Genomic DNA, 9,610 nt, shown 5'->3' on the forward strand with positions numbered 1-9,610 from the left:
TATTTTGACTTCATTGCCAACTTTTGCAACAATGTTTGGACAATTATGTAAATAACATATTGTATATTCTATTTTATAATTTCAGTGGGAAGAAAAAGAATGAAATTGCTAAAATGTGATTTTAGAGGAAGCATATAAGGTTCTTTTAAAAAAAATTAAGCTCTCTATAACTTTCAACCAACAGAATGTGGCCTAAAATGAGAGGAAATTCCAACACAACTTGACATGAGGCCAGCAGTAAGGTTAGGATACAAAGTATATGTTAAATCCTGTTCATTTTCACTTATGGGGTAAAATTTGGCTTTTAAGCATGGGGATCTGATTTCTTTTTTTTATGTGATGGTAGGGTAAAAGATTCTGGGTCAGTTCTGTGTTGGTCTATTGTTATAAACTATTATAAACCCTCTATAATTCTGCATTGTTTCATCTATTAATTGGGAACAGCAGAAATAATCATAATTTCTATTTTGTCTTCAAATGTTGCAATCTTACCTTCCCTTCTTTTACTTTCAACAGTCATATACTTTTTGTTAGTCTTATCTATTCATGCTGGATAGGGTGATGGATTTCAGAAATATCCCTGTGTGCCAAGATGTTGAGCAAAGCTTAACTCTGTCTTTGCTTCTTTCAGTGCTCATCAGTGCAAATTTTATATTGTAAGATGCTGATTAGGTCTGGTATAGGTCCCAGATAAGTGCTTTACAAAAAAAATGTAAAGGATGTGCGCCACATTTGAGAATCATTGTCCTAAACTTCAGCCTCTGGATTTGAATTAGTTAACCTTTTCAAAAGAGCTTCTGCTACCACAGAAGCATCTCATTCTAAGAGGTAAATGAGTTCACTACTTATTTCTTCAAATTAGAGGATGGGAATTAGAGTGGCAAAAGAACTAAGGCTAATACCATTATATAAGCAATTGAAAACAGTTGATTTTTCTAACCAGGCTGTGAAGAATCTTTTCCTTGTGACATCTCAAGTCACAGAAGTCATGTCTTTGAAAAACTCCTTTGTATCAGAAAGGCTTTTTTTTTTTCTTCCTCCACCCTTTATGGGATTGTGGATTGTGTTTGGGATTTGGGGTGGTATTGGTGGGGCGGGGGTAGTTGGAAACCTTTAGAAATAGAACTGGTAGAGAATCCAAAAGCCTCAGGGACAATGTAAAAGAAGGGAAAAGATTTAAGGACTCAAGCAAAACAGACACTTCCTTTCCTGACAGATTTTTAATGGCTGGATTGAAAACAATATCCAAACTATAAATTTTATCTATTGGAAATACTTTTATGACCTGCATTTGTAACCATTTCAGTTGATTGTCATGACTCTTGGGCAATTTTTTATTACATTTCATAATTTAATTTTTTTATTAGATGACATGATACTTGCACATTTTGGAAAAGCAATTATGTATATTCCTATTTTGGACAGAGTATGAAGTAAAAACTATATATGTGAAAAAACTAGATTCACTAATGGAGTTATGGCTACTTGATCTTCTCCCAATATTTTTAAGTAAGAGAACTGTGTCAAAAATAGCAAATGTTTAAAAAATGGCAAATATTTCATTTGGTGGAATTATAGGATAATGAACAACAACAAAAAACGTAATTCAAATTAGGTTCCTCTTAATTTTACAACTAAGGCAGGAAATATTCTAAGCTACTGGCTGCTCATTGGAATCGCCTGAGGAGCATTTAAATGAATACCACTGTCCACCTGGGGATATCACCTAAGCATCAGTATTTTTTAAAAGCTCCTCAGGCCCTCAAACAGACTCATCCCAATATTTACTAAGCCCAGTATCACTAAAATTGAAATAGGAATTATCAAACACATCGAGTCTTACTTACTATACTTCAGGAGTTTACATTGCACTGAGAAGAAATACTTAAAATGAAACACAAAAAATTTCAAAAATGACATTATAAGAGCCAAGTATGGCAGAGAACTTCTTCTAAAGGTGTTTTGTGAAAGAAGGAAATCATAGAAGAGTAGTGATTAAAGAAAGCTTCTAGGAGAAGCTGGGACTTTTTCTGGGTTTCTAAGTGTGGTGGTTCTGAGGGTAGCCAGACTCCAAGATGCCTCCCAAAATCCCCACTCCTGGTTCACATCCTGTGGCTTTTATCTTGTTTTCCTTCTCTCTCATTAATAAGTCTGGAGGAAGCCAGTAGTGACAGCTTATGGAGAAGCACATGTAGGGAGAAACAGAGGCCTTGGCTAACAGACAACGACCATGTGAGTGAGCTTAGAAGATTCTTTAATACCAGTCAAGTCTTGAGATGACAGCAGCAGCAGCTGACAGTTTGCCACTTTTTGAGTGCCTGAACCAGAACAATTCGGGCCAGGAACAGAAGACAAGGCAATGGGAAGAACGTAATGAGCAAAGACATGAAGTGAACTGAAGTGGTGTGCTGTGGTATTCTGGCCAGAGACACAGGTATGTTGCTTAGGAAACAGGTATTTTTTTGGGGGGGGGGGGACGACATAGATTATTGAGGTTATTGAGGTCACTGAGGGTTATTACTGAGGTTATTGAAAGATATACTAAATAGTTAACATGAGAGGGAATAAGAAGCCATTGAGCTTTTGCTTTATTTCTCTTCTCAAAATTTTAGAAACATTTTTAAAAAACATAATAATTGAAAAGCAGGGGAGAAAATATTTTGTTTTTTGAAAATTAGCAAAAGAAAAATTAGCTCACTGTCTTGTAAAGAGATGAGTACCACTCTTGTAAAGAATGTTTAAGTTGGGGGCGCCTGGGTGGCTCAGTGGGTTAAAGCCTCTGCCTTCGGCTCAGGTCATGATCTCAGGGTCCTGGGATCGAGTCCTGCATTGGGCTCTCTGCTCAGCGGGGAGCCTGCTTCCCCCCCCCACCTCTATCTGCCTCTCTGCCTACTTGTGATTTCCGTCTGTCAAATAAATAAATAAAATCTTAAAAAAAAAAGAATGTTTAAATGGGCAAAGGGTTTGAGTAGAATAGGAGATTTGGTATGTGAGGTAACATTTATCAATACTAGTAAACACTGAAACTGACAAATTTATATACCATAGACCGATAGTTTGGTCTTTAAAAACATCTAAATAGCTGCTAGAGAGACAACAAAATCCCTTACTTTACTAAGTCTGGATTTCCAATAATGATTCCAATTGACTTCAAATAGCTTCACTAAAACATCACCATTAACGAACAACTGAGCGCTTTAGACATTTTTCACACAGTCACTTATTTCCTACAAAATATATACATACTAAATTTAAAGTCCAAAGGCAGCAGTTTCTAACTTTTTTTTTACAATGCCATAATAGGAGCAGGAAGTAATTTTATGAATGAAAATTCACCTGGTTTAAGTACAAGCTTACAACCTTTTAGCTGTTGCAATGTTTTCCTAAAGAATTTTGCCTTAGGCAAGTCTCTGCTTTTAGAATAAATCAGATCAAGTTCAATTGTATCAGTGTTTTCTTTTGGCTCACTGTTTATTTTGCAAGTAAAACTCAAAATCAACAGTAGTGTTTAAGCTGAACATTAAGGAAATTTTGTCCACACTGCAGGGTCTGCATGAACCACCTTTGGGGAGTAATTTATTTGCTATTATTCACATTTCTTCAGAAAGGCAGATAAAGCATCTTGCTTCCTATATTAAAACAAACTTTTTCATTTGAAAACAATGCACATTTATTACATAAATTTCTGAAACTCAGAAAAATAGAAGGAATTGTTTTTCATTTTATATTATAATACCATCCAAGCAGAAGATACCACTATTATATTTTTCTTTCTTCTCACATTACTTTCTCTCTCTCTGGATATATCTATATATATGTGGGTTGTATTATATAATTATGATATTCAGTATCCACAATTTTTATGCTATCTCTTCCCATTTGGGATTCATCATTTCATTCATTCAACAAATATTTATTAAGCAATATACTATATTTTCTCATTTACTTTTAATTTTATAAATGCAATTTTTAATGGCTGCCTTAAACCCCATAAAGTACATTTACCATAGTTTATTTAAAAAATTTTCTATAATTGGATGCTTAATTTCCTGTTATTTTTTGATTTATGAAGTTTTCTTTTTTTTTTTTTTTAAAGATTTTACTTATTTATTTGACAGAGAAAGACACAGTGAGAAAGGGAACACAAGCAGAGGGAGTGGGAGAGGGAGAACCAGCCTTCCTGCTGAGCCAGGGAGCCCACTGTGGAGCTCGATTCCAGGACCCTGAGATCATGACCTGAGCAGAAGGCAGACACTTAAGGACTGAGCCACCCAGGTGCCCCATGAAGTTTTTTTGTTTTAATTAGAGAAGTAATACTTACAAATCAAAAATCCAAATAGAAAAAAAGGATTTATATGAAAATTTCCTTCCCATCCCAGACTTCCAGATTCTTACTCCTCCCCTTACTATTCTGTTTCAAATCTTCTCCTTTCCTATACAGTCTGTGTATATACAAACTTGCTTTTTCCCTTATACAAATAGAAGCATTCTACATACAATGTTTTATAAGCTCTATACCTTTTCACTTTTATTTTAACAATATATTAGTCTTTTATTTGCTGATGGCCCCTGGTATTCTACTGTGTGTTCTATCATTTACTTAATTAGTTCTTTACTGACATATACCTAGGTTATATATATTTGCTATTTTTCTAGCCTATTGTACTGGCTAGTTAGTACAGTTGGAATAATATTAAATTGTTCCTAGACTTTAACAGGAATGTATCTAGTTATCCAACATTTAAGCAAAATCCTGGCTTTGGCCTTAGGTAGAAAATCATGTTAAACATCTATTATTATGTTAATGAATTGTAAAAATAATGGATGTTGTATTTTTAGTATCTATGGAAATAAATGCATTTTCCTCCTTTGATGTATTAACTGGTGAAAGTACATTAATAAGTTTCTTAGAATCAAGTCATCTCTGTAGTCCTAGGATGAATTCAGGTAATGCAGAGTTCCAATCATACCGCATACACAATTAATATCATTTATTTTCATCTTAAACAACATACCAAAACCTTTTATCATTTTAATTTGAATCCTTTGTAAATATTATTTTATTGACTACATAATTTTTCATCTAGTGGATGCATTATCATTTTTTCCTAATCATCTATTGTTGGGTATTTAATTTTTTTCCCTTTCAAGCTAGTCTAAACAATGGGACAGATTAAACAAATTTTTGATGTTTGCAATATTAACTCAGATGTAAGCTTCAGTCTTCTAGCCTTACAAGTTTTTTGTTGTTTTTGTTGTTTTGTTTTGCTTTTTTAAAAGAGGGAGGGAGGGAGTGGAGAGAGTCTGAGGGAAAGGAAGAGAGAGAATCCCAAGCAGTGCTGAGCACAACGAGGGACCTGAAATCAGGGTCCTGAGATCAGGACCTGAGCTGAAATCAAAAGTCAGAGGCTTAACTGACTGAGCCACCCAGGCATCCCTAGCTTTATGATTTTAAATGTTAAATTCCATCTCCCCATCGTGGGAAATTCAGTGTGTACCACAACATGTCTCTTTGAGAATCCTCTGAAATATATTTCTTACAGTCACATCTAGTTTTTGGCTTCTGCTGAATTTTTAACTCATTTATCTCTGACCTCTTGCGGAAGCTCTCTGTCTTTAGTTGGCTCAACAGAGATCAGAACTCCCTTCTAAATTCTCCAAAACACAATCCAAACAAAGAAGTTACCAAAGATAGTTATGTGCAGTAGACTTTTATTGTTGATCTGGTGAGTAGTTACCCTGAGTTATAGCACAACAGATAAAAGATTAATATTAGACACTGATGTTCTTGAAAGTCCTTTGGCTATTTTTGCTATTGAGAATTAGTCATTTTGTGACTTTTCCTTGAACATTATCTTCCTCCTTCTCCTTTCATCTCTGGAATGGCCAAGAGATGAGCTGTCCCTCTCTCATGTCCCTGAAAATTAAAAAATTTTCCCATTTCATTATGAGGAACAATGTAATCCTTTCTTTACTTATCCTTATCTCACAACTGGCCATGTCCTAAGGCCTGTCTTTCTACAATTGAAATGATCCTTCAAATTTTTTTGTTTTTCTAATCAAAAGATATTTCTCTCCTAAGAAGAGATTTTAACCTACTCTGCTACCCTCTTTCCAGGAGTGCTGATCAGTTTAGAACATGGTGCTAAGTCTTTAACAGGATGAGTCAGGAAATACAGCACTAGTCCTTGTGTGGCATTCCCTCCTGTATTTGTTAAGCCTTTTGATAATGTGGTAATTACCTGCCTTTTCTGTTGATGGAAGAATTAGATTGTTGAGATCCTAACATGATGTATCTGTCAGCAGCATTGATTCATCATCACTGAATGCCAAGGTTTTCTCTGATTTAAAAAAATGGGAGGATTAATTGATCTGTGTCTTTCACCTCCTCTCTCTCCTGTTTCTACTTCCCTCTGTATTTTCACCTCCTGTTTCTGCTGCCTTTTTTATTCGCTAAGTGAGACATCCTGGTACAGAGGTGGGAGTTGGGAGGGTCAGACATAGTGTAAAGAATACATTTATCCCTCTAGGTGAGATTAGCACCTAAGCTTACTTTGTCTAGAAATCTGAAGAGTACCTATATCCTATATACCATCCTGTATATATCCTATACACCATCCAGCCAAGCAACCTCTCTGACTTCTCTGGCCTCCCAGGACTGTCCCTGGTTGGATTATGTTTATTATCCTTATATACAAGGGATGGGACTTATATTTAGAGTAAGGGATATAGGGATTATTGTCCCTATGTAATGTTTGTGTAATTACATATATTCACTTGAGCACAGAACAGTGGATGCCCTCTATAAACAATAACAGTTCAGTGTTCAGAATCTGAGTGTAGATTTGTCTCCAAACTCACAGGGCCCTCATGGATAGTACAAATAAGATTTTCCTTAAATGTCTTAAATAGGACCTTGAATCTAGCTTGTCTCCCCTTACACCTAGAAATCATTATTGTCGTTATCATCATCATCTTCACCACCTCTCACCACTCTGCCTTCTAGAGTTCATTCTTCCTTTTCTCTCCCTCCTGCCTGGAGCCAATAGACAAGAAATGCTACACAGAGCTCTGAAAGAGGTCAATGGCACTGAGGGTCAGGAATGGCCAGATGGTGAGAATTGAAGTCACAAAAGCTGATGATATCAGGAGTAAGTGTGAAGAAAGGAGGATCATGAGTCAAGGATATACACATTGCTGAATGGGGAAGGAGAGAGTCCTTGAAGTACCGGAAAAAGAACAATCCAATTAAGCAGGAGTAATGTCAAATTTTTTTTTTAAGATTTTATTTATTTATCTGACAGAGAGAGAGAGAGATCGTAAGTAGGCAGAGAGGTGGTGGGGGAGGGGGAGAAGCAGGCTCCCTGCTGAGCTGGGAACCTGATGCGGGGCTTGATCCCAGGACCCTGAGATCATGACCTGAGCTGTAGGCAGCGGCTTAACCCATTGAGCCACCCAGGCACCCCAGTAATGTCATATTTAACAATAGGTTCTGTTTCATGCCAACAGTGTACACCCAACCCTAATTAGTAATGGGGGAAAAATTATATGCAAAGCACTCATCTCTGAAATTATTTATTTGATATAGTTACAGTTTTATATGACTAAATCTCTTGCTTATATTAGAGACAAAATATAATCCAAATATAACCCTCAAACTTTATTTCCATTTATAATTCTAATCCACCGGTACTATCTTTTTACAGCACAAATAGAAAAATGAATGGTCAGCACTTCACTTGTTCTTCCAAGTCTACGGTGAGGGTAGAAATTGTAGTGAACTGATCACCATTTGAGTCAACTTGAGGACAAAAGTGAAACTAGTAATAAAGATCTTGGTAATTCAAATGTGAAGTGATGGGCTTCTGAAATAATGGTTACTCAATGTCTCACTGAGGTGACTCTGGGTTCAGAGTTTTTGCATTGAAATTCTGGTTCACTTAAATATGAATCCTTGGAACTGAGGAAGCAAACCTCATTGAGCCTTAGTTTCCTCATTTCTAAGCAGAGATAATAATAGGGATGTACTTTACAGGGATGTAAAGAATAAATGAGATAATACATATAAAGCACATACTTACTGTGTGTAAGCACTGGATAAATAGAAGCTACTACTATGACACAGACAGTGATTAAAAAAAGGTCAGCTACCACAGTGTCCTCAGATGCTCAAGCAGAACACTTGGAAGGCATCCTTAACCCTACCCTATCTCATCACCTCATCAAAGCTGTGACAAAATCCTGTCTTTCTTACTTCCAACATACATCCTAAATCCATGACCTTCTCCTCAGTTCCACTGTGACCAATCATGCCCATACCACTATCATCACTCCCTCCCGGCCAACTGCATCCACTTCCCCATGGGTCCCTAGCTTCTACCCTTGTCCTGTCTAGTCCATTCCTCAAATTGTAGCCAGAAAGGACTTATAAAACTACAAATCCTTTCAAGTGGGGGCATATACATATATATACTATCTGTTATTTCTATCTGTTCTTAGAATAAATCCCATTTCAGCTCCATGGTTTATAGGGGCTGGCTTAATTTAACTTCTGTGTCCCTTCCTAACTCTTTTTTTTTTTTTTTTTTTTTAAGATTTTATTTATTTATTTGACAGACAGAGATCAGAAGTAGACAGAGAGGCAGGCAGAGAGAGAGAGAGAGAGAAGCAGGCTCCCTGCTGAGCAGAGAGCCCGATGCGGGACTCGATCCCAGGACCCTGAGATCATGACCTGAGCCAAAGGCAGCGGCTTAACCCACTGAGCCACCCAGGCGCCCTCCCTTCCTAACTCTTATTTCACCATCACTTTGCTCATAGAAGTTCAGCTATACAACCACATTCTGGTTTCTTGTCTACACCAAGCCCTTTCTCCAGGCACTTGCTCTTCTCTCAGTCTGCACTGTTCTTTCTCCCTTTCTCTGAATGATTGGCTCATTCTTGTCATTAGGCCTCAGTTCAAACGTCCTCTTCCAGGGAAGCCTTCTTCATCTGCCCTAAATCATCTACCTTCTAGCAACTCTTCTCTCATCACCTGACTTATTTTCTCAATGCTGCTCATCACAACCTGGAATTATAATCTGCATTTTCTGCTGTCTTATTGAGTCTCTGTACCTCCCATTAGGAGCAAAGGTACAGCCCCATGAGGGCAGAGGTGAATCCTGGGGTTTTTTTCCTGTTTTTTTTTTTTTTTTTTTTCCATCTCTAGGCACTTGGCAGATGATCAATAAGTATTTGTTAAAATATTGAATAAATGAGTTGAGCACCCTCCCTTAGAATGTGTGGGTTTATGTAGAGATGAGTATGTGAGCATGTGTGTGTTTGTATGATTGTATGATTTTGTGTGCTCTACTGCATATGAATATGCATGAGAGTATGTGAGTGTGTATGGGGGAATGCCTGTGAGCATGTGTGTAAGGGTGTGTTACTGCGTATGTATGGGTGTGAGAATGTATCACTGTGAGTATGTGAATGTGTGTGTGTATTGTAAGAATATTAGGGAAATCTGATTTCTCCGATTTGATTTGAATCAAATACTTTAAATACTTAACAATTAAGATTTATTCAAGTACTTTAATTAAAATAATCTCATGATGACAAACTATAGTGTTGT

The sequence above is a fragment of the Enhydra lutris genome, unplaced genomic scaffold, assembly GCF_002288905.1.
Source record: "Enhydra lutris kenyoni isolate GAN:26980312 unplaced genomic scaffold, ASM228890v2 scaffoldscaffold18, whole genome shotgun sequence".
Taxonomy (NCBI): domain Eukaryota; kingdom Metazoa; phylum Chordata; class Mammalia; order Carnivora; family Mustelidae; genus Enhydra; species Enhydra lutris.